Raw genomic sequence first — 23568 nt, 5'->3', positions numbered from 1 at the left:
ATGTGAATATCTCTGGAGGGCCATTATTCTGCCTGGCTGGTACCTCCAAGGGATGCAGTGAAGCTTATTCCGGGAGTGCTATAAGAGCCTGGAAACTGGAACTAAGTGCTGCCTTCATCGTAAGGGGGCCAATCCTGGAGTGACACTGACAGGAGCAGCAAACAAAATAGGAAGGAGCAACTCCCTTCTCCCTCCTACTGTCTTCTAGTTTCTCTCTCGTGACCCACTATTGGTGGGACCTAACAGGAAGCTAGCTGACTAAGGAGAATTGTACTTTTGTAGTTTCAGTCCCAGCATTGCAGAGCAGAATGTAGAAGGATGGATTTGAGGTTGAGAAACAATAGCTTAGTAACTGATGAAGATACCCTTAAAAAAAAGTAAAGTTTAAGTGTATGACAGCCTGAGATGACATTATACTAAATAAAGGGTTAGTAACTCCAATATATCATGTTTTTTTTATAAACCAATAAGAAAAAGACAACAAAACTGGGCAAAGATAAAAAATCCACAGTGACCAATAAACATATGAAAATACCCTTAACCTTATTAGTGATCGGGGAAATCGCTTAGGGCCTAGACCCAAGAGAAGGATCTACGTCTTTTTGTTTAGAGGATATACTGATACTTATTTTGGCACAGCTGAAACACAAGTTGACACACCAAGAATTAGTGGATCAATGAATAGTGAGGGCTCTCCAGGTAGAAAATAGGAAGACTATAACATTAGCATACAAGCCATGTTAAAGGATGGGCCTTCATGGGTATGTGCAGATATATGGAATTTAATCTACATAACAACAGTACATGCAATATTTCTTCACTGTAGAAACCTTGGTTCAGAAACAGCAACAACTTTAGAAAGCATTATTTAAAGAGGTAGCCTGCCTCATTCTTGATAACCCCAGATCAATCCAGTATGCCATAAGCCAACTATAAAAAGATATAAGGATTAAGGAGTGACATCAGCATCATGGCAGAGTGAGTTGTTCCCTTTGTTTCTCCATTCTAAGTTACAACCAAATGGACATCCATTGCCCAACAAAAGATTCCCTACGCAGCACAACAGACTGCCTAAGAGATCCATGCAGCTATACGTCTGAAGGAGGGTGGACTGGACCCCCCAGGAAGCAGTGGAACTAAGGGAGCAGCCCCTTCTCCCTCCCCCAGCAGCAGAGATCCAGGGTGCAGATTCTTACACAGCAGCCAGTGTGACTGTGAGTGGAGGCAAGGGCGGCCCTGTCCGCAAGTTACTGCCTGCCTGAACTCTCATGGGATGGCTGTGGAGCAGCAGCAGCCCAACCCACACAACTGTGAGTAGACAGAGTGGGAGCAGAATAAACAACCCCTGCCCCTCACCCAGTGGTGGATGGTGGAACCTGAGGCCAGAAGCATCAGGAACCACAGAAGAACTGGTGACCCAGCCTCCTGTGGTGGCACCCCCAACACCATCTCCACCAGCAGTGGGGGCTGCATACAAGTCTCCAGGTCCCCAGGCCCCTACCGGTGACAGTGACACCCCTGAACCCAGCACCCCTGGCAGCAGTGCAACAGCACCCCCAGACAACCCAGGAACAGCAGCACAGGTGGTGCACAGCAGCAGCATCTGAGCCTGCAGAGAGCCAGTGGAGGAACACAAGACTCAGACAACCCCAGAAGCAGCAGAAGTGCTTGCAGCCTGGTGACCCTGGTGGTGTCATCTGAGACTGCAGTGACATTGTAAGCAACAAGACACCAGCAACCCCACAGGCACAAGGAGGGCACTGATAACACTTCTGACAGAGGCAGTGGAAAGTGCAGGCTCTCAAATACAATCAGAAGCAGCTCAGAACCAAAGTAACCAAAGCCATACCCAAATAAGAAAAGGTGATTACCATCACAAAAGAGCCAGCAAAGGATCAATTCATCAAACACCATGAAGAACTACAGTAACACAGCAGAACAGAAGGAAAATGATGTCTCCAATAATCAAATCTGAAGTCACAGAAGATTACAATCTAACTGACAAAGAATTCAACATAACTGTCATAAAGAAACTCAACAAGTTACAAGAAAACTCAGAAAGACAGCTCAGTGAGCTCAGGAATAAAATTAACAAACAGAAGGAATACTTCACCAAAGAGACTGAAGCTCTAAAAAAATCCAAACAGAAATTCTGGTTATGAAGAACACAATTAATGAGATAGAAAATAATGCAGAAAGCATTAAAAATAGAGCAGACCTTATGGAGGAGAGAATTAGTGAGCTCAAAGATAAAAACCTAGAAATGATTCAGGTAGAGGGAGGAGAGAACTAAGATTTTTTAAAAATGAAGAAATTCTTCAAGAAATATCTGACTCAATTAGGAAAAGTAACGTAAGGATTATAGGTATCCCAAGGGGAGAAGAGAGGGAGAAGGGAGCAGAGAGCTTATTCAAAAAAAAGTAATAGCTGAGAATTTCCCAAACCTGGGGAAGAAACTGGACATGCAAGTACATGAAACTAATAGACCTCCTAATTACCTCAATGCAAAAAGACCTGTTGAAGGCATATAATATTAAAATTGTCAAAAGTCAGTGACAAAGAAAAAATATTAAGGGCAGCAAGAGAGAAGAAAATAACCTACAAAGGAACCCCCATAAGGCTTTCAGCCTGTTTCTCGGCAGAAACCTCACAGGCCAGGAGAGAGTGGAATGATATATTCAAAATACTGAAAGACAAAATCTATCAGCTAAGGATACTCTATCCAGCAAAATTATCCTTCAGATATGATGGAGAAATAAAAGCCTTCCCAGACAAACAAAAGCTGAGGGAGTTCATTGCCAGTAGACCTGCCTTAGAAGAAATGTTGAAGGGAGTCCTCCTACCTGAAACAAAAAGGCAAAGGTTTATAAAGCTTTGAGCAAGGAAATAAATAGACAGGCAAAATCAGAAAATTGCAGTTCTATATCAGAATAGGTTAGAAAACACTTAATTATAACATAAAGGGTAAAGGGAAAGAAAGCATCAAAAATAACTATTAAACACTTCAACTTGATCACAAACTCACAACACAAAAAAGACTAAGTTTTGACAACAAAAACAGAGAAAGGGAAGAGGATAGGGATGGAATATGCACAGGCTAATGGACATAAGAGGCTTTCAGAAAAAGGACTATCTCATCTATGAGATCTTTTATGCAATCCTCATGGTAACCACTAAACAAAAAATCAGAGCAGAGTCACAAATCATAAATAAAGAGAAAACTGAGAAAACCATCACAGTAAACCACCAAACTGAATGGCAAACAGAAATACAAGGGAAAACAAACAATGGAAATATAGAACAACTAGAAAACAAAAGATAAAATGGCAGTATTAAACCATCATATATCAATAATCACTCTAAATGTAAATGGATTGAATTCATCAATCAAAAGACATGGAGTGGCTGGATGGTTTAAAAAACAAGACCCAGCAATATGTTGCCTCCAGGAAACACATCTCAGCTCTAAAGACAAACATAGAGTGAAGGGATGGAAAATGATACTCCAAGCAAATGGCAAGGAAAACAAAGTGGGTGTAGCCATACTTATATCAGACAAAACAGACTTCAGGATGAAACAGATAGGAAGAGACAAAGATGACCATTATATAATGATAAAAGGGCCATTCCACCAAGAGGACATAACAACTTATTAATATATATACAACTAACACAGGAGCTCCAAAGTACATAAAGCAACTATTAACAGACCTAAAGGGAGAAATTGATAGCAACATAATAATAGTAGGGGACCTTAACACCTAACTTCATCAGTGGATAGATCATCCAGACAGAAAGTCAACAAGGAAACAGTGGCCTTAAATGAACACTATGTCAGATGGACTTAATAGATATATATAGAACGTTCCATCCCAAAACAGCAGAATACACATTCTTCTCAATTGCACATGGAATAGTCTCAAAGATAGAAACAAAGCAAGCCTCAATAAATTTAAGAAGATTGCAATCATATCAAGCATCTTTTCTGACCACAATCCTATGAAACTAGAAATGAACTACAAGAAAAAAAAGCTAAGAATGTCACAAATATGTGGAGACTAAACAAGATGCTACTGAACAACTATTGGCTCAATGAATAAATCAAAGGAGAAATAAAAAAATACCTGGAGACAAATAAAAATGAAAACACAACATACCAAAACCTATGAGATGCAGCAAAAGCAGTACTAAAAGGGAAATTTATAGTAGTACAGTCATACTTCAAGAAACAAGAAAAACCTCAAATAAACCAGCTTATGCTATACCTAAAAGATCTAGAAAAAGAAGAACAAACAAAGCCCAAAGTCAATAGGAGGAAGGAAATAATAAAAATCAGAGGAGAAATAAACAAAATAGAGACAAAGAAAACAATAGGATCAATGAAACTAAGAGCTTGTTCTTTGAGAAGATAAACAAAGTTGACAAACTCTTAGCCAGACTCACCAAGAAAAAAAGAGAAGACTCAAATAAATAAAATCAGAAATGAAAGAGGAGAAATTACACCACCACCACAGAAATACAAAGGATTATAAGAGAATACTATGAAAAGCTACATGCCAGCAAACTTAACCTGGAAGAAATGGATAAATTTTTATAATTGTGCAACCTCCCAAAACTGAATCAAGAAGAAATAGAGAATCACAAGCAAAGAGGCTGAAACAGTAATCAAAAACCTCCCAAAAAACAAAAGTTCAGGACCAGATGGCTTCTCTGGTGAATTCTACCAAACATTCAAAAAAGATTTAATTCCTAGCCTTCTCAAAGTATTCCTAATTATTCCTAACGGGACACTTTCTAACTCATTTTACAAGGCCAACGTTACCCTGATACAAAAACCAGACAAGGACAACACAAAAAAGGAAAATTACAGGCCAATATCACTGATGAACATAGAGGCAAAAATCCTCAACAAAATACTAGCAAATCGAATGCAACAATACATGACAAGGATTATACACCACAATCAAGTGGGATTTATTCCAGGGATACAGGGGCAGTTCAACATCTGTAAATAAATCAATTAACAAAATGAAGAATAAAAATCACAAGATCATCTCAGTAGATCCAGAGAAAGCACTTGACAAGATCCAACATCCATTTATGATAACAACTCTCAATAAAATGTGTATAGAAGGAAAGTACCTCAACATAATAAAGGCCATATATGACAGACCCACAGCCAACATCATACTCAATGGTGAAAAACTGAAAGCCATTCCTCTGAGAACAGGAACAAGACAAGGATGCCCACTCTTGCCATTCTTATTCAACATACTGCTGGAAGTTTTAGCCAGAGCAATTAGGCAAGAAAAAGAAATAAAAGGGATCCAAATTGGCATGGAAGAAGTAAAACTCTCACTATTTGCAGATGACATTATTCTGTACATAGAAAATTATTCTATATATTATTCTATGTTATTCTACATATATATAATTCTGTATATATATGTGTATATATATATACATTATTCTCTCCCTCTCTGTATATGTATGTACTATGTATAGAAAACCCTAAAAAGTCCACCAAAAAACTATTAGAAATAATCAACAAATACAGCAAAGTTTCAGGGTACAAAAACAACATACAAAAATTAGTTCCACTTCTATACACTAATAATGAACCAGCAGAAAGAGAAGTCAAGAATGCAATCCTGGGCAAGCCCCAGTGGGCTAGTAGTTAAGTTCAGTGCACTCCACTTTGGTGGCCCAGGCTCAGTTCCAAGGTGCAGACCTATTCCACTCACCTGTTAGTGGCCATGCTGAGGTGGCGGCTCACATACAAAAAGAGAAAGATTGGCAGTGGATGTTAGCTCAAGGCAAATCTTCCTGAGCAAAGACAAAAAAGAAAATACAATCCCATTTGCAGTCTCAAGAAAAAGAAGGTGAAACACCTATACACCGAAAACTATAAAACATTATTAAAAGAAATTGAAGAAGACATAAAGAAATGGAAAGATATTCCATGCTCATGGATTGGAAGAATAAATGTAGTTCAAATGTCCATGTTACCTAAAGCAATCTACAGATTCAATGCACTTGCAATCAGGATATCAATGACATTCTTCACAGAAATAGAACAAGGAATCCTAAAACTTATATTGAAGAACAAAAGACGCCAAATAGCCAGAGCAATCCTGAGAAAAAAGAACAAAGTTGGAGGTATCATACTCCCTGAATTCAAGTTATACTACAAAGCTACAACAATCAAAACAGCATGGTACTGGCAGAAAAACAGACACACAGATCAGTGACAGAGGATTGAAAGCCCAGAAATAAAACTACATATCTATGGACAACTAATCTTTGACAAAGGAGCCAAGAACATCCATTTAGAAAGGAAAGTCTTCAATAAACAGTGCTGGGAAAACTGGACAGTCACATGCAAAAGAATGAAAGTACTCCATTATTTTACACCATACATAAAAATTAACTCAGAATGGATTAAAGACTTGAATATAAGACCTAAAACCATAAAACTCTTAGAAGAAAATATAGGCAGTACACTCTTTGACATTGGTCTTAGCAGCTTCTTTTTGAATACCATGTCTTTTCAGGCAAGGGAAACAAAAGAGAAAATTAACAAATGGGATTACATCAGATTAAAAAGCTTCTGCACACAAAGGAAACTCTCAACAAAATGAAAAGACAACCCACCAACTGGGACAAAATATTTGCAAATCATATATCCAACAAGGGGTTAATTTCCAAAATACATAAAGAACTCATAAAACTCAACAACAGAAAAACAAATCAATCAAAAAATGGACAGAGGATATGAACAGACATCTTCCCAAAGAAGATATACAGATGGCCAAGAGGCACATAAAAAGATGTTCAACATCACTAATTATTAGGGACATACAAATAAAAACTACAATGAGATATCACCTCACACCTGTCAGAATGGTTGTAATTAACAAGATAAGAAATAACAAATGTTGGAGAAGATGTGGAGAAAAGGGAACCCTCAAATACTGCTGGTGGGAATGCAAACTGGTGCAGCCACTATGGAAAACAGTATGGAGATTTCTCAAAAAATTAAAAATAGAAATACCACATGATCCAGCTATCCCACTACTGAGTATTTATCCAAAGAACATGAAATCAACAATTCAAAGAGATTTGTGCATCCCTATGTTCATCACAGCATTATTCACAATACCCAAGATGTAGAAGCAACCCAAGTGCCCATCAATGGATAAATGTTTAAAGAAGATGTCCACACAATAGAATACTACTCAGCTGTAAAAAAGGACAAAATTGTGCCACTTGAGACAACATGGCTAGACCTTGAGAGTATTACACTAAGGGAAATAAGTCAGACAAAGACAAATACTGTATGATTTCACTCACATGTGGAAGATACACACATAGATAAGGAGAACAGATTAGTAGTTACCAGAGGAGAAGGGGGTCGGTGGAGGGCAAAAGGGTTTGTAAAGGGGCACATATGTATGGTGATGGATAAACTATTAGCTATTGATGGTGAACACAATGCAGTCTGTATAGAAACTGAAATATAATAATGTACAGCTGAAATTTACACAATGTTATAAGCCAATATGACCTCAATAAAATAATAAAAGATAAATAAATTTTATTTTTTAAAAAATGACATGAGAGAAGCCAGACCCCCCCTCCACCCCCCCACCCCTCCCCCCACCCCCCCACAAAAAAAGCTGTAAGGAGTAAGTTTGAGTTACAGGGCAATGATGTGCCTGAGCAAAGCTGGGAAGGGCAAAGAGCCTGGAGAAAGCAATTAGTCTCTAGGCAATGAGGAATCACAAAGATCACATCATATAACAATGTCAAATCAGATAAAATAAATTACTAAAAACAGAGGAGTGATGTTAGCATCATGGTGGAATAAGATGTCCCTTTTTTTATCCCTCCTCCCAACAGTAATTCAGCATCTATCTATGGACAAAAGTGAGTGCCTTTGTGGGAGCTGTGGGATCCAGCACCATACACCAAGGGGCCTGGGAGGAGTCTTACCCACCTGTGTGTCAGGTAATAGGTGTACAGACCTTGATCCCAGCTGTGGACCCTGCACTGGCCTGTGAAGCAGCTCTAGACCCTCTTGGCCACAATCCAGGAGGCCCTGGAGAACACTCTCTTAGACACTCGTGGATGAGAGAGCCTTTGTGGAAGTCCAGGTTTCCAGAGGAGAAATTCAAGCACACTGTTGGAGAAAAAGAAAAACCAAACAAAACAAGTTTGGACACATTGGAAAGGGTAAGAGGAAGAGATTAACTTTACCAGCATCATCCTTCCCCCAAGGCAGCATAGCTCAGGGCCAAAATAGGTCTTCTTGGCCCATGATTTCTCTCACAGGGGAAGTGAGAGTGTGTGAGTGAGCATCCGGCTTCCCCAGCTATGCGGGAGACTACCAAAGAGGCTCATTTCTCTCTTACCCCATCCAGAGTACTGAATTGTAAGCTACATGATTAGGGGGCAGGAAGAGTCTGGAAGAGTGGCAGATAGGAGTCTTGGAGTGCATTAAAGGGATGCAGATTCTACTAACTGCATCATGCACTCCATCAAGAAGCCTGCCCACTAGCCACAGGGATCACCTTGCCTGTGGATCCCCCAGCTGGCCCATAGCACCCCAAGCACTCAGCATGTTTTACCCACACGTACCCCTACCTGTGGCTGGCTCTTGTGCATGCTCCTGATGCCAGTGACAAAGTGAGCTTTGGCACATGTGCTTTGGCACATAGCTAGTGAGCATGTGCAGAAGGCCAGCCTGAATGTGCACACCAGAGAGAAACCACAAATTTGGACTTTAGTGCCACCTTTGGTAAAACAAAAGGGAGGCTGTCAGCACTCAGCTTGGTGAGTTGCAGAATCGAGAAAAAGGCATATAAGCTTAAGAATTTTGCACATGAGGGAGCAAGAAGCATGGGGCAGGTGTATCCATCAGTCTGAGAAAGCCTCAGAATCACTAGCAGAGCTGAAAGAAGGTAGTTCTCTCCCAGAGGCAGTTAGTAAACTGGAGGATGTGACTGCTACTTGACATGCAAAGACAGCAACACAAAACTTCAAGGAACGTGAAAAAGCAAAGAAACAGGACACTACCAAAGAATCACAAAAATCTTCTAGAAACTAACCCCAAAGACATGGAGATCTGTGATTTACCCAGTAAAGAATTCAAAATACCTGTCTTAAAGAAACTCAATGAGGGGCCGGCTCCATGGCTGAGTGGTTAAGTTCGCACGCTCTGCTGTGGCAGCCCAGGGTTCAGATCCTGGGCGCGGACATGGCACCGCTCATCAGGCCATGTTGAGGCAGCGTCCCACATCCCACAACTAGAAGGACCTGCAACTAAGATATACAACTGTGTACGGGGGGGGGGGGGGGGGGGGGGAGATAAAGCAAAAAAAAAAAAATACTGACAACAGTTGTTAGCCCAGGTGCCAATCCTTAAAAAAAAAAAAAAAAAAAAAAAAAAGGAAGATTGGCAAGAGTTGTTAGCCCAGGTGCCATTCTTTAAAAAATAATAATAATAAAAGAAAAAAGAAAAAAAAAGAAACTCAATGAGCTAAAAGAAAACAGAGAAAGATAATTCAACAAAATCAAGAAAACAATACATGAATAAAATGAGACATTTAACAAAGAAATAGAAATCATAAAAAAGAACTAAAATTCTGGAGCTGAATAATACAATGAAGGAAATGAAAAATGCAATAGAGAGCATCAATAATGGAATAGATCAAGCAGAAGAATCTGTGAGATAGAAGTCAGGAACTTTGAAATTATCTAGTCAGAGGAGAATAAAGAAAAAAAAGAATGAAAAAGAGTGAAGAAAGCCTACAGGATCTATGGGATACCATCAAAAGAAACAATTTGCAAATTATTGGAGTTCCAGAAGGAGAATAGATGGAGAAGGAGACATAAAGCTTACTTAAAGAATTAATGACTGAGAATTCCCCAAATCTGGAGAGAGATTTGTATTTCCAAGTTCATGAAGCTCATAGGTCACTAAACAAAGTCAACTTAAAGAGATCCTCAGGCCACCCCGGTGGTGTAGTGGTTAGGTTTGCATGCTCCACTTTGGCAGCCTGGGGTTCGCAGGTTCACTGGTTAGGATCCCAGGCACACACCTACATACTGCTCCCTGAAGCCATACTGTGGTGGCATCTGACATACAAAATAGAGGGAGATTGGCACAGGTGTTAGCTCAGGGCCTATCTTCCTCACCAAAAATAAATAAATAAATAAATAAATAGATCCTCTCTAAGACACCCTATAATAAGACTGTCAGAAACCAAAGACAAAGAGAGAATCTTAACAGCAGCAAGATTTAAAAAAGCTTGTAACTTACAAAGGAACCCCAATAAGGCTATCAGTGGATTTCTCAGCAGAAACCTTATAGCCCAGAAGAGAGTGGGATGATCTCTTCAAAGTGCTGAAAAAAAAAAATGCCAACCAAGAATACTGTATCCAGCAAAGTTAATCTTCAGGAATAAAGGAGAATTAAAGACTTTACCAGACAGACAAAAGCTGAGGGAATTCATAACCACTAGACCTGCCTTAGAAGAAGTGCTGAAAGGAGTTCTTCAAGCTTAAATGAAAGGATGCTAATTAGTCACATGAAAACATGAAAAAACACAACACACTGGTAAAGGTAAGTAGATAGTCAAATTCAGAATACTCTAATACTGTAATATGATGGTGTGTTAAGCACTTAACCATAGTATAAAGGTTAAAGGAAAAGAGTATTAAATATGACCATAGCTACATTAATTTTTTAATAAATATACAATACAAATCAAGGTACCAGTGACACCAAAAATATAGACATGGGGGGAGTAAAAGGGTAGAGTTTTTGTATGAAGTTGAAGTTAAGTTATCAGTGTAAAATAGACTATTATATGTATAAGATGTTTTATGTAAGCCTCATGGTAACCACAAAGCAAAAGCCTATGGTAGTTTCACAAAAGCTAAAGAGAAGGGAATCAAAGCATACCACTACAGAAAATCATCAATTTACAAAGGAAGGCAGCAAGAGAGGAGGAAAGGAACAAGGAAACTACAAAACATGCAGAAAACAATAAGATGGCATTAGGAAGTCCTGATCTATTGATGATTAATTGTAAATGGGTTAAATTCTCCAATGAAAAGGCATAGAGTGGCTGGATGAATAAAAAAAACAAGACCCAACTATATGCTGCCGACAACAGAATCACTTCAGCTTTAAGGATGCACATATGCTCAAAGTGAGGGGATAGAAAAAGATCCATGCAAGTGGAAACCAAGTGAGTAGGGCTAACTAGGCTTGTACTAGACACAACAGACTTTAAGCTGAAAACAGTAATAAGAGTCAAAGAAAGTGATTATACAGTGATAAAGGGGTTAATTGAGCAAGAAGATATAACAATCATAAAGATATGCACCAACTTTGGAGCACCTAAATATATTAAGCAAATACTAACAGATCTGAATGGAGAACAGACAACACAATTATAGTAGGAGACTTTAATACCCTACTTTCAACAATGGATGATCATCCAGACAGAAAATCAACATGGAAGCATTGGATCTGAACTATACTTTAAGCCGAATTACCTAACAGACATATGCAAAACATTCTATCTAACAGCAGCAGAATACACATTCTTCTCAAGCACACACTGGAACATTCTCCAGGAAAGAGCATATGATAGGTCACAAAACAAGTCTTAGCAAATTTAAGAAGACTGAAATCATACCATGTATTTTTTTCTAACCACAGTGGTATGAAATTAGAAATCAATAATAGAAGGAAAACTGGAAAATTCACAGATATGTGGAGGTTAAACAACCTGATACCGATCAACCAATGGGCCAAAGAAGAAATCAAAAGGGAAATGAAAAATGTCTTGAAACAAATGAAAATGGAAATACAACATGCCAAACCTACAAGAAGTAGCAAAAGCAGTTCTAAGAGATGTTTATAGCAATAAATGTCTACTTTAGAAAAGAGATCTCAAATAAACAACCTAAATTTTCACCTCAAGGAGCTAGAAAAAGAACAAACTAAGCCCAGAATGAGCACAAGGAACAAAGTAATAAAGATCAGAAATAAATGAAATAGAGACCAGAAAAACAACAAAGATCCAAATGAAACTCAGAGCTGGGCTTTTTTTTAAAAGGTAAACAAAATTAACAAATCCTTAGCTAGACTAACAAAGAAAATAAGAGAGAAGACTCAAGTAAAATCAGAAATGGAAGAGGAAACATTACAATTGATACCACAGAAATACAAAAGATTTTTGTATTAAAGAGACTACTATGAACAGTTATACATCAATTAATTGGATAACCTAAAAGAAATGGATAAGTTCTTAGAAACTTACCACCTACCGAGACTGAAATATGAAAAAATAGAAAATCTGAACAGACCAATAATGAGTAAGGAGATTGAATCAGTAACCAAAAATCCCCCCAACGAAGAAAAGCCCAGGCCCAGATGGTTTCACTGGTGAATTCCACCACACATCTAAGGAAGAATTAACACCACTCTCTCTCAAACTCTTCCAAAAAGTTGAAGAGGAGAGAACACTTTCAAACTCATTTTTTGAGCCCAGCATTACCCTGGTACCAAAGCCAGATAAAGACTACAAGAAAAGAAAACTACAGGCCAATATCCCTGATGAATATAGATGCAAAAATTGTCAGCAGAGATCTCGTCAAGATGGCGGCGTAAGCAGAGTCTGAACTCATCTCCTCCCACGAACACAACCAGGTTACAACTATTTTCGGAAAAATTACCCTGGAGAGAAAACTGAAAACTGGATAAAAAGAACCCCCACAACAAGGGACAGTCCTGACTAAGGAGGAAGAGGCAGAAATTCCTGCTAGAGAGGAAAGAAGCCATCTTTGGGAGCAGCGGAGCTTCTCAGCTTGCCAGGCACGAGCCACCCTAAGGTTGTGAACTAAAGGCTGACAAAGATTATCACTTTAAGGTGGATAATGATGAAAATGAGCACCAGTTATCATTAAGAATGGTCAGTTTAGGGCTGGTGCAAAGGATGAATTGCACATTGTGGAAGTAGAGGCAATGAATTATGAAGGCAGTCCAATTAAAGTAACACTGGCATCTTTGAAAATGTCTGTACAGCCAACGGTTTCCCTTGGGGGCTTTGAAATAACACCACCTGTGGTCTTACAATTGAAGTGTGGTTCAGGGCCAGTGCATATTAGTGGACAGCACTTAGTAGCTGTGGAGGAAGATGCAGAATCAGAAGATGAAGAGGAGGAGGATGTGAAACTGCTGAGTATATCTGGACAGCGTTCTGCCCCTGGAAGTGGTAACAAGGTTCCACAAAAAAAAGTAAAACTTGCTGCCGATGAAGATGATGATGATGATGATTTTGATGAGGAGGAAGCTGAAGAAAAAGCTCCAGTAAAGAAATCTATACGAGATACTCCAGCCAAAAATTCACAAAAGTCAAACCAGAATGGAAAAGACTCCAAACCATCAATGCCAAGATCAAAAGGTCAAGAATCCTTCAAAAAACAGGAAAAAAACTCCTAAAACACCAAAAGGACCTAGTTCTGTAGAAGACGTTAAAGCAAAAATGCAAGCAAGGATAGAAAAAGGTGGTTCTCTTCCCAAAGTGGAAGCCAAGTTCATCCATTATGTGAAGAATTGCTTCCGGATGACTGACCAGGAGGCTACTCAAGATCTCTGGCAGTGGAGGAAGTCTCTTTAAGACAATAGTTTAAACAGTCTGTTAAAATTTTCCATCTTATTTCATTTCTATAACAGTTGATATCTGGCTGTCCTTTTTATAATGCAGAGTGAGAACTTTCCCTACCGTGTCTGATAAATGTTGTCCAGGTTCCATTGCCAAGAATGTGTTGTCCAAAATGTCTGTTTAGTTTTTAAAGATGGAACTCCACCCTTTGCTTGGTTTTAAGTATGTATGGAATGTTATGACAGGACATAGTAGTAGTGGTGGTCAGACAAATGGAAATGGTGGGGAGACAAAAATATACATGTGAAATAAACTTAGTATTTTAATAAAGTAAAAAAAAATTGTCAGCAGAATACTAACAAAACAAATTCAACAGCACATTAAAAGGATCATACACCACGATCAAGAGGGATTTATCCCTGGGATGCAAAGATAGTTTAAGATACACAAATCAATGAATGTGATATACCACATTAATAGAATGAAAGATAAAAATCATATGATCATCTCAATAGATGTAGAAAAAGAATTTGACAAAATACAACATCTTTCATGATAGAAACCTTCAACAAATTGGGTATAAAAGGAACATACCTCAACATAATAAAGGCCATATATGACAAGCCCAGAGCTAATATCATACTCAATGGTGAAAGGTTAAAATCTTTTCTTCATGGGGCCAGCCTGGTGGTGCAGCAGTTAAGTGTGCATGTTCTGCTTCGGTGGCCCGGGGTTCGTAAGTTCGGATCCCAAGTGCGGACATGGCACCATGTGGCAAGCCATGCTGTGGTAGGCATCCCACATGTAAAGTGGAGGAAGATGGGCACGGATGTTAGCTCAGAGCCAGTCTTCCTCAGAAAAAAAGAGGATTGGCAGATGTTGGCTCAGGGCTAATCTTCCTCGAAAAAAATAATAATAATAAATAAATAAATAAAAGCTTTTCTTCTAAATCAGGAACAAGACAAGGGTGCCCACTCTTACCACTCCTATTCAACATAGTAGAAGTGCTAGCCAGGCAGTCAGGCAAGAAAAAGAAATAAAACACATCCAAATCTGAAAGGAAGCAGTAAAATTGTCTTTGTTTGCAGATGATCCTATCTTATATATAGAAAATCCTAAAAACTCCACCAAAAAACTGTTAGAACTAATCAACAAATTCAGTAAACTTGCAGGGTACAAAATCAACACACAGAAATCAGTTGCATTTCTATACACTAATAAAATATCTGAAAGAGAAACAAAGAAAACAGTTCCATTCACAATAACATCAGGAACAATAAAATACTTAGGAATAAATTTAACCAAGGAGGTGAAAAATGTGTACACAAAAAACTGTAAGACTTTCGTGAAACAAATTAAAGAAGACACAAATAAATGGAAAGCTATCCTGTGTTCAGGGATTGGAAGAATTAATATTGTTAAAATGTCCATACTATCCAAAACCATCTATCTATTCAATACAATCCGTATCAAAATTCCAATGGCATTTTTCACATAAATAAAAGAAACAATCCTAAAATTTGTATGGAACTGCAAATAACCCTGAATAGCCAACACAATCCTCAGCGAGAACAAAACAGACGGCATCACAGTTCCTGATTTCAAACTATACTACAAAGCTATTGAAATTAAAACAGTATGGTACTGGCATAAAAATAGATACATAGACCAATGGAACAGAATCAAGAGCCCAGAAATAAACCCTCACCTGTACAATCAACTAATATTTGACAAGGGAGCCAAGAATAATCAATGGGAAAAGAATAGTCTCTTTGATAAAAGGTTTGGGAAAACTGGATAATCACATGCAGAGCACTGAAATTGGACCCTATGTTACACCGCTCGTAAAAATTAACTTGAAATGGACCAAAGACTTATAAGATCTGTAACCATAAAATCCTAGAAGAAAACATAGGGGAAACCTCCTTGACATTGGTCTTGGCAATGACTTTTTGGATGTGACACCAAAAGCACATGCAACAAAAGCAAAAATTAATAAGTGGCACTACGTCAAACTAAAAAGCTTCTGTATAGCAAAGGAAATAGTCAACAAAATGAAAAGGCAACCTACAAAATGGGAGAAAATATTTGCAAATCATATATCTGATAAGGGGTTAATATCCAAAATATACAAAGAACTCATACAACTCAATAGCAAGAAAACAAACAATCCAAATAAGAAATGAGCAGAGGATCTGACCAGATATTTTTCCAAAGATGTCAACCTAAAAGTAAAACAGCCAGTTATTTTACCAGCAAAATGGGTTTATTTGGCAATAGCAAAGGAATTGCATTTTGGGACAAGCCAGCCATAGCAAAAGCCATAGGCCAGTCCAGCAAGCAAAGGAGGGGAACGTTATTTTATAGAGAAAAAAGAGGAAGTTGGAAGTGGTTGTTTTGAACAAAAGCCCATCGGTTGAAGGCAAGAGTTCAGAGTAATGACAGTTTCTCATTGACTGAGTTGCTGGGGATACAATGTACATCTCTTCCTACTGGGGTCTGTAATTGAGGATTCTTCCTGTTGAGGACTTCATGTTGAGATCTGTCATTGACAATCCTTCCTGCAATTGACTGAAGTGGTAGTGCATGAGGGCTCCCCCTTCTGGCCTCTTAACTCCATTTTAAGTGAGATTTCCCTTTATTAATTTTCACAAAGACATCCAAAGGGCCAACAGGTAAGTGAAAAGATGCTCAAAATCACTAATCATCAGGGAAATTAAAATTAAAACCACAATGAAATATCACCTACCTGGTAGAATGGCTGTCATCAAAAAGACAAGAGATAGCAAGTGTTGGCAAAGATGTGGAGAAACGGGAACCTTTGTGCACTGTGGGTGGGAATGTAAAGTGGTGCAGCCACTATGGGAAACAGTATGGAGGTTCCTTAAAAAATTAAAAAGAACTATCCTATGATCTAGCAATTGCACTTCTGGGTATGTATCCGAAGGAAATGAAATCAGGATCTCAAAGAGATATCTGCACTCCCATGTTCATTGCAGCATTACTGACAACAGCCAAGATATGGAAACAACTCAGGTGTCCATCAGCAGATGAATAGATAAAGAAGATGTGGTATATATGGAATGGAATATTATTAAACCATGAGAAAGAAGGAAATCCTGGCATTTGTGACAACAAGGGTGGACCTTTAAGAGCATTGTGTGAAGTGAAATAAGTCAGAGAGAGAAAGACAAATACAAGGGGCTGGCCGCGTGGCCGAGTGGTTAAGTCTGCGCGCTCCACTTCTGTGGCCCAGGGTTTCACCAGTTAAGATCCTGGGCGCAGACATGGCAGCACTCATCAAGCCATGCTGAGGTGGCGTCCCACATGCCACAACTAGAAGGACCCACAACTAAAAATACACAACTGTGTACCAGGGGGCTTTGGGAGAAAAAGGAAAAATAAAATCTTAAAAAAAAGACAAATACTGTATGATATTACTTATATATAGAATCTAAAACAGCTAAACTCATAGAGACAGAGTAGAATGGTGGTTGCCAGGGGCAGCAGGATGGGAAAAATGGGGAGATGCTGGTCAAAGGGTACAAACTTTAAGTTACAAGATGAATAAGTTTTGGGGATCTAATGTTCAGCATGGTCATTATAGTTAACAATACTGTATTATAAAGTTAAAAGTTGCTAAGAAAGTAGATATTAAGTGTTCTCACCACAAAAAAATAGGTAATTATGTGAGGTGATGGAGCGTGGTAGCTAACATTATGGTGGTAATCATTTCACAGTATATAAGTGTATCAAATCAACTGGTAAGCCTTAAACCTATACAATGTTATATGTCAATTATATCTCAGTACAGCTGGGAAATAAATAAATACTTACATTAAAAAGACAAAAGGTTTAACATCAATGACCTAAGAAATTAAAAAAGAAGTAAACCCAAGATAAGCAGAAAGAAAAAAATAAAGAACAGAAATTAATATAGAGAAAACAGACAAACCAGAGAGAAAATTACCAAAGCCCAAAGTTGGTTCTTTGTAAAAAGAGCAACAAAATTGTTAACGTCTAGCTTAGTGGACCAAGGAAGGGAACATCAGTTGCAGAACACAAATATCAGAAATAAAATGGAGTTATCACTGATGATTTTTAGCAAAAATTTGAGGAAGAAGTAACACTAATCCTACACAAACTTTATCAGACAATAGAGAAGAAGGTAACACTTCTGAACTTATGAGGCTAGTATTACCTGAATATTAAGACCTGACAAAGACATGACAGAAAAAGACAATTAGAGATCAATATCCCTTATGAATATAGACATAGAATACTTAAGTAGATCTGTCAAAGGAGCTGAAAATAGCTGAAGTTTTTCTAGAGAGAGAGTCAGTTCATTATATAGAGGAAGCTAAAACTGAAGAAGAAATAGTGGTCTCGGAAAGTGGTAGGATGCAAATAATAAAAACAAATCAAGGTTAAAACACCAATAAGATTACCTTTTTTTCCATCTCTCCAACTGGCAGAGATTGAAAAACACCACCTGATGGTAGTGTCAGGAAATATGCATTCTCAAACATTATTGGTGGGAATGTAATGCAGCACAACCTTTTGGAGGACAGTTTGGCAACGCCTTTTTTTTCCTGAGGAAGATTAGCCATGAGCTAACATCTGCCGCCAATCCTCCTCCTTTTGGGTATCTTTCTTTTTTGTTTTTTGTTTTTTTGCTGAGGAAGACTGACCCTGAGCTAACATCCGTTCCCATCTTCCTCTACTTTATATGTGGGACGCCTGCCACAGCATGGCTTGACAAGTGGTGTGTAGGTCCACACCCAGGATCCAAACTGGTGAACCCTGGGCCACCGAAGTGCAACATGTGAACTTAACCGCTGCGCCACCAGGCAGGCCCCAGCAATGCCTTTTAAAAGTGGGTATTCAGGGGCCCACCAGGTGCCATAGTGGTTAAGTTCACACACTCAGCATCAGTCAGCTGGGGTTCCCTGTTCAGTCCCGGGCAGGGACCTACACACTGCTTGTCAAACCATCCCACATACAAAATAGAGGAAGATTGGCATGGATGTTAGCTCAGGGCCAATCTTACACACACACACACACACACACACACACACCCCAAAACAAAACAGATAAAAGTGGGGATTCAGACCATGCACTTTCCATTTTTAGATCCAGCTTCTTTGCATAGAAGGGCGTCCAAATGAGCAGAGATGTCCACAGTATAGTGTTGGATGTGAAGGAGCATGTTTATACAAAGCATGATCCTGTTTTTATGAATTATATTTATATATATGTCCATAGGAGCAAAAAAGACTGTTCAAAAATATAAATATTGTTTCTGGATCTTGGAATTATAGATTATTTTTCTTTTCTTTTTTTTTTTTTGCTTGTTATTTCCTGAATTTTAAAAATGATGATATATATTGTTTCTGAAGCAAGAAGAAAAATTAAGGTCATTAAAGGAAAAAAAAAATTACTAAAGTGGTTAGGGTACTGCCAGGTTAGCACATATTCATGGAAAGAGAGGTTTATCTTCTTTTGTTTTATTCCCAAACCAGCACAATTTGTCTTTGATGGCCCTTACAGAATTCTTTGTCCTGGCAGTGAATGGGTTAGCTTTGTCTTTTCTAGAGGATGGACATAGATCTAAAAATATCAGAAAGAAACCCAGATAAAACAAACCTGAAGACTGAAGAAATTATTGGCTTTTGTCAAAGTCCTACTTTTAGACTGAGTTGGAGGCTTGTTATCTAACATATTGCAACATGGAATTGTAACCCCACCATGTTGCCCTGTTGCATCAGGAAGGAACTGTCCGTCGCCAGAAAGAAAACAGCCTACTTAGAGCCGGCTCCAGCACTCATGGATCCCAGGTGCTGGGAAACTGTTTCTTTACGTTTCCATTCGGTTACCTTTTGGTCTCTCTCTAGAGTCAGTCTTAGAGGATTCCTGGATACCCATTTCTCTTCCTGTTGCCCTCCTCTTCTTCTGCCCACACCTGCCCCACTGTCACCCCATCTCTGACCTGGGTTCCTGGTTCCACTATGGACTATGGGAACAGTCCTGGGCCCTGGGTTCTTCAAAGTGGAGCACGTACCAGACCAAGAAAGCTTTCTGTTGACAGTTCCGATAGTCCCCAGTATATGCTTTTATGACATTATGCTAAGTGGCTCTCTCTCAGGGTAGAAAGGGGAAGAAATACAAGAGTCCTGTGAAACAGGAAACCCTTTTCTTCCACACAGATGCTAGACCTCGAGGGCGGACATAAGGGTTATTTGCATGTTTGGATGCTGCTAGGCTTTCACACTGAGGGATGATAATGTACACGTTGGTCTCAGAAAAAGTTATAATGATTAAGGGAACTAAATTTGCTAACAGAATTAGAAAATTTTATGCTACACCAAGGGAATATTTAAAAAGGTAGCAGAGAGCGTTACATCTTGAAATATTTATACGTATGTATATATACATGGGTTAGTATACACACAATATTTCCTAGTTCAACCGAGAGGGCTGAGCAGCAATGGCACCGCAGTACAATGAGCACATCTAAGGCCTAGATCTTGATTTCTAATATCATTCTGCCATAAAAGGCACCAGGACTCCTTGGAGAAATGGCTGATTCTAGGACTGAGGAAGGAGATATACAAGATGAGCCAGGAGCATCTTGTAAGAGGAAAGTAAGGAAATGCTCCCAAAAAACCAAAACCAAACAAACAAAACAACACAAAGATGTCAAAGGGGCATAGGAACCAACTGAAAAAGCTCCCTCCCAATGGCCACTGGGACAAGGTGAACAGGAAAGTAAAGTAGGGTATTAAATTTGCTATCAGGATTCAAAAAGTTTATACTACACCAGAGAATGTTAAGGAGACTGTAGAGATGGTTACGTGTAGAAATATTATCATCCACCAGTGTAAACGCTAACAGCACCGAAGCATGCAAATAAAACCTATGTGAGCCCTAAAGGATTGTAGTCTAAAGTATAAAGTAAATACCCATGCGTGCATACTGATATTAATCAATGATTGTATAGATAAATAAATTTGGGGGGAGAGAAATCTCCTGTGCAGAGGAACTGCACAGAATTTACGTAGATGCTTTGCTCTCAATGAGGTAGAACATAACTTCCCTCTCTGAAGGTATGGGCTACACACAGTGACTTACTTCTAAAGTTGGAAGTATGGAAATGGGGGAAAGAGTAACTTCACAGTGGAGAAACCTGACAAACACTACCTCAGCCAGGTAATCAAGGTCAACATCAATGTTGATAGTGTGTACCCTTGATAGGATGGGATGACAATGGCACTTTATCTCTGCAGTCTTCCTTCTAAAAACACATAGTCTTAGTCTTAGCATGAGAAAACCTCAGACAAATCCTAATTGAGGGGCATTCTACAAAGTACTCGACCAGTTTCTCAAACCTGTCAAAGTCATCAAAGATAAGGAAAGTCTAAGAAATAAGAAGAGTCTAAAGGTACATGATGACTAAATGTAAGATGGGATCCTGGGGGCCGGCCCGGTGTTACAGTGGTTAAGTTTGCCCATTCTGCTTCAGTGGCCCGGAGTTCGCCAGTTCAGATCCTGGTTGGGGACATGACACCGCTTGGCAAGCCATGCTGTGGTAGGCGTCCCACATATAAAGTAGAGGAAGATAGGCACGGATGTGAGCTCAGGGCCAGTCTTCCTCAGCAAAAAAAGAGGAGGATTGGCAGCAGTTAGCTCAGGGCTAATCTTCCTCAAAAAAAAAAAAAAGATGGGATCCTGGGACAGAAAAAAGGACATTAGGTAAAAACTAAGGAAATCTGAATACATTTTGGGCTGTAGTTAAAGTATGTTACCATACTAATGTAAGATGTTAATGATAGGGGAGACCTGGTGCAGAGCACCTGGGAAATCTCTGTACCATTTGCTCAATTTCCTGTAAATATAAAATTGTTTTTAAAATAAAATGTTGTTTTTAAAAATCATATGAGAAAGCACACATAAAAAAGGAGGCTGTAGAAAATTATTCCAGATTAAAAGTTTATTTTAAAAAGGACTGTTGCACGTGACGCCCCAGAGACTTACTTCCTTTACAAAAATCTATGCACATTTTAAAAACTTAAAGTGTGATTATTGTTCAACCCAGAAATGTCACTTTTTATCACCCAACAAAAGTATTTACAAAGTATACAGAATATATACAAAAGAATATTAATTGTAGCTATTTGCAGAAAGCAAAGAGAGGGGAACGCTTTACCTGTCCGTCTATGGGAAGGTGATTGTATGGTATTGTGGTAGGCAGAATTCAAAGGTGACCCCCAGTGACCCTACCCTTGGGTGTGGTGAAAGTTGCGAATATGATGGATTTCATTCCCATGATTAGGTTGTTACATGGCACAGCTGACCTTAAGAAAGAGAGGTTATCCTGAGTGGCCCTGACCTGATGCGGTGAGCCCTTAAAAAGGACTGGGCTCTTCCTAAAGAAATATGTAAAGCATGAGGGGCATTCTTTGCTACTGGCTTTGAGAATGAAGGAGACCACAATGGTAAGGACTGTAGGAAGCCTCCAGGAGCAGAGAGTGGCCCCCCAGCTGACAGCCAGCAAGGAAACAGAGACTTCCGTCCTAAAGCTGCAAGGAAGTGAATTCTGCCAACAGCTTTGAAGAGGACCCCAAGTCTCAGGGCTGCCTACATGATGTCAGCCATGGGAGACCCTGAGCAGGGGACCCAGCCACTCTGTGTCAGACTCCTGAACCACAGAAACTGTGAGATAACAAATTTGTGTCATTTTAAGCTAAGTTTGTGGCGATTTGTTACACAGCAATAGGTAACTAATGTGAAGGCTGTGGAGTACTGTACAGCCATTCCAACTGGTGGGGCCCATCTGCATGTATGCACCCAGAAGGAAGCCCAAGATTGCTGCTGTTTGAATAAGGGAAGATGCAAATATATATTTTCACAAAACTAAAGCCATCTGTGAGTGGCAGGAAAAGATCTGGAATGATAACGCCAAAGAGCCAGCTAAGGAGTGAGATTTGGCAGAGGAAACTTTCACTTGTTAATATGTACATTTTTGTGTTGCTGGAGAGTTTGTGTTGGTGGAGGGTGGTTGTCTTATTTATAAGGAGCATGCATTTTGTTTCTAATTGAAAAGACAGACCAAACCTTTAACAACTCTCCACTGGCCCTGTTGAGTCCAAACTCAGTACTTACTGAGGCTCCCCTCGATCTGGCTCCCCTGGCCTCCAGGCCTCCTCTCCCGCCTCTCCCCCAGCCGCCTTCCAGCTCCACTGCATCCCCACCTCCAGCTCCCAGAACCCACCCCACGCTGCCTTCTGGACCTTGGCATTCCTCTTCCCTCTTTGTGCCATTCTTTCCCCCTTGTTCCTCATGAGGCGTGTGGCTTCTATTCGTCCTTCAGGGCTGGTGCTTCCTGAAATATTTTCTTCCCTGTTCTTCTGGCACCATCTTCTCTATGTTTGTTTTCTTTTTCCTTTTCCTTCTTGGCCCCCTTTGCTAGCTCCATTTCTTCTCCCTGGCCTTTAGCTTCATCCTTGACCTTCTATTCTCTCTCACCGGGCAAGCTCCTTCCCATCCACTGCTTCAGTTCCATTGCTCTGCCTCAACTCTCACACATCCACCTCTAGCTCAGACATCCCTCTGAGCATGACATTCAGAGAGCCTTCTTCAAAACGAACCCCCACACTTCTCCAGGACACAGAAACCCTCAGTAAATGACACCGTTGTCCTTCCCATTTTGTAGGACAGAGATCTGTCTTCTCTCCTTTCTGAAGCCCAAACACTTTTCTTTATTGTACTGCTCCTCCCTTCTCACCATGAGCGTGATGGCCTTGTACCTGATCCCCCTGCAAGTGCCCTGTACCTCTTCCAGAAGGCTCTTTTTTTTTTAAGGCAACCTTTTTTTTTGGTGAGGAAG

General features: G+C 39.5%; 1 protein-coding gene and 1 pseudogene across 6 annotated transcripts in view; both read left to right on the top strand.

The window, feature by feature from the left end:
- LOC124226277 (collagen alpha-2(I) chain-like) overlaps window positions 1-23568 on the top strand; it is a 70716-nt gene that overhangs the window by 27525 nt on the left and 19623 nt on the right. The gene's annotated exons all lie outside the window — the stretch shown is intronic.
- LOC124226278 (nucleophosmin-like) lies at window positions 12933-14023 on the top strand (annotated as a pseudogene).

This window comes from Equus quagga, chromosome 15 (genome assembly GCF_021613505.1).
Source record: "Equus quagga isolate Etosha38 chromosome 15, UCLA_HA_Equagga_1.0, whole genome shotgun sequence".
In the NCBI taxonomy this organism is placed as follows: domain Eukaryota; kingdom Metazoa; phylum Chordata; class Mammalia; order Perissodactyla; family Equidae; genus Equus; species Equus quagga.
This window is presented reverse-complemented; position numbering and strand designations above follow the sequence as displayed.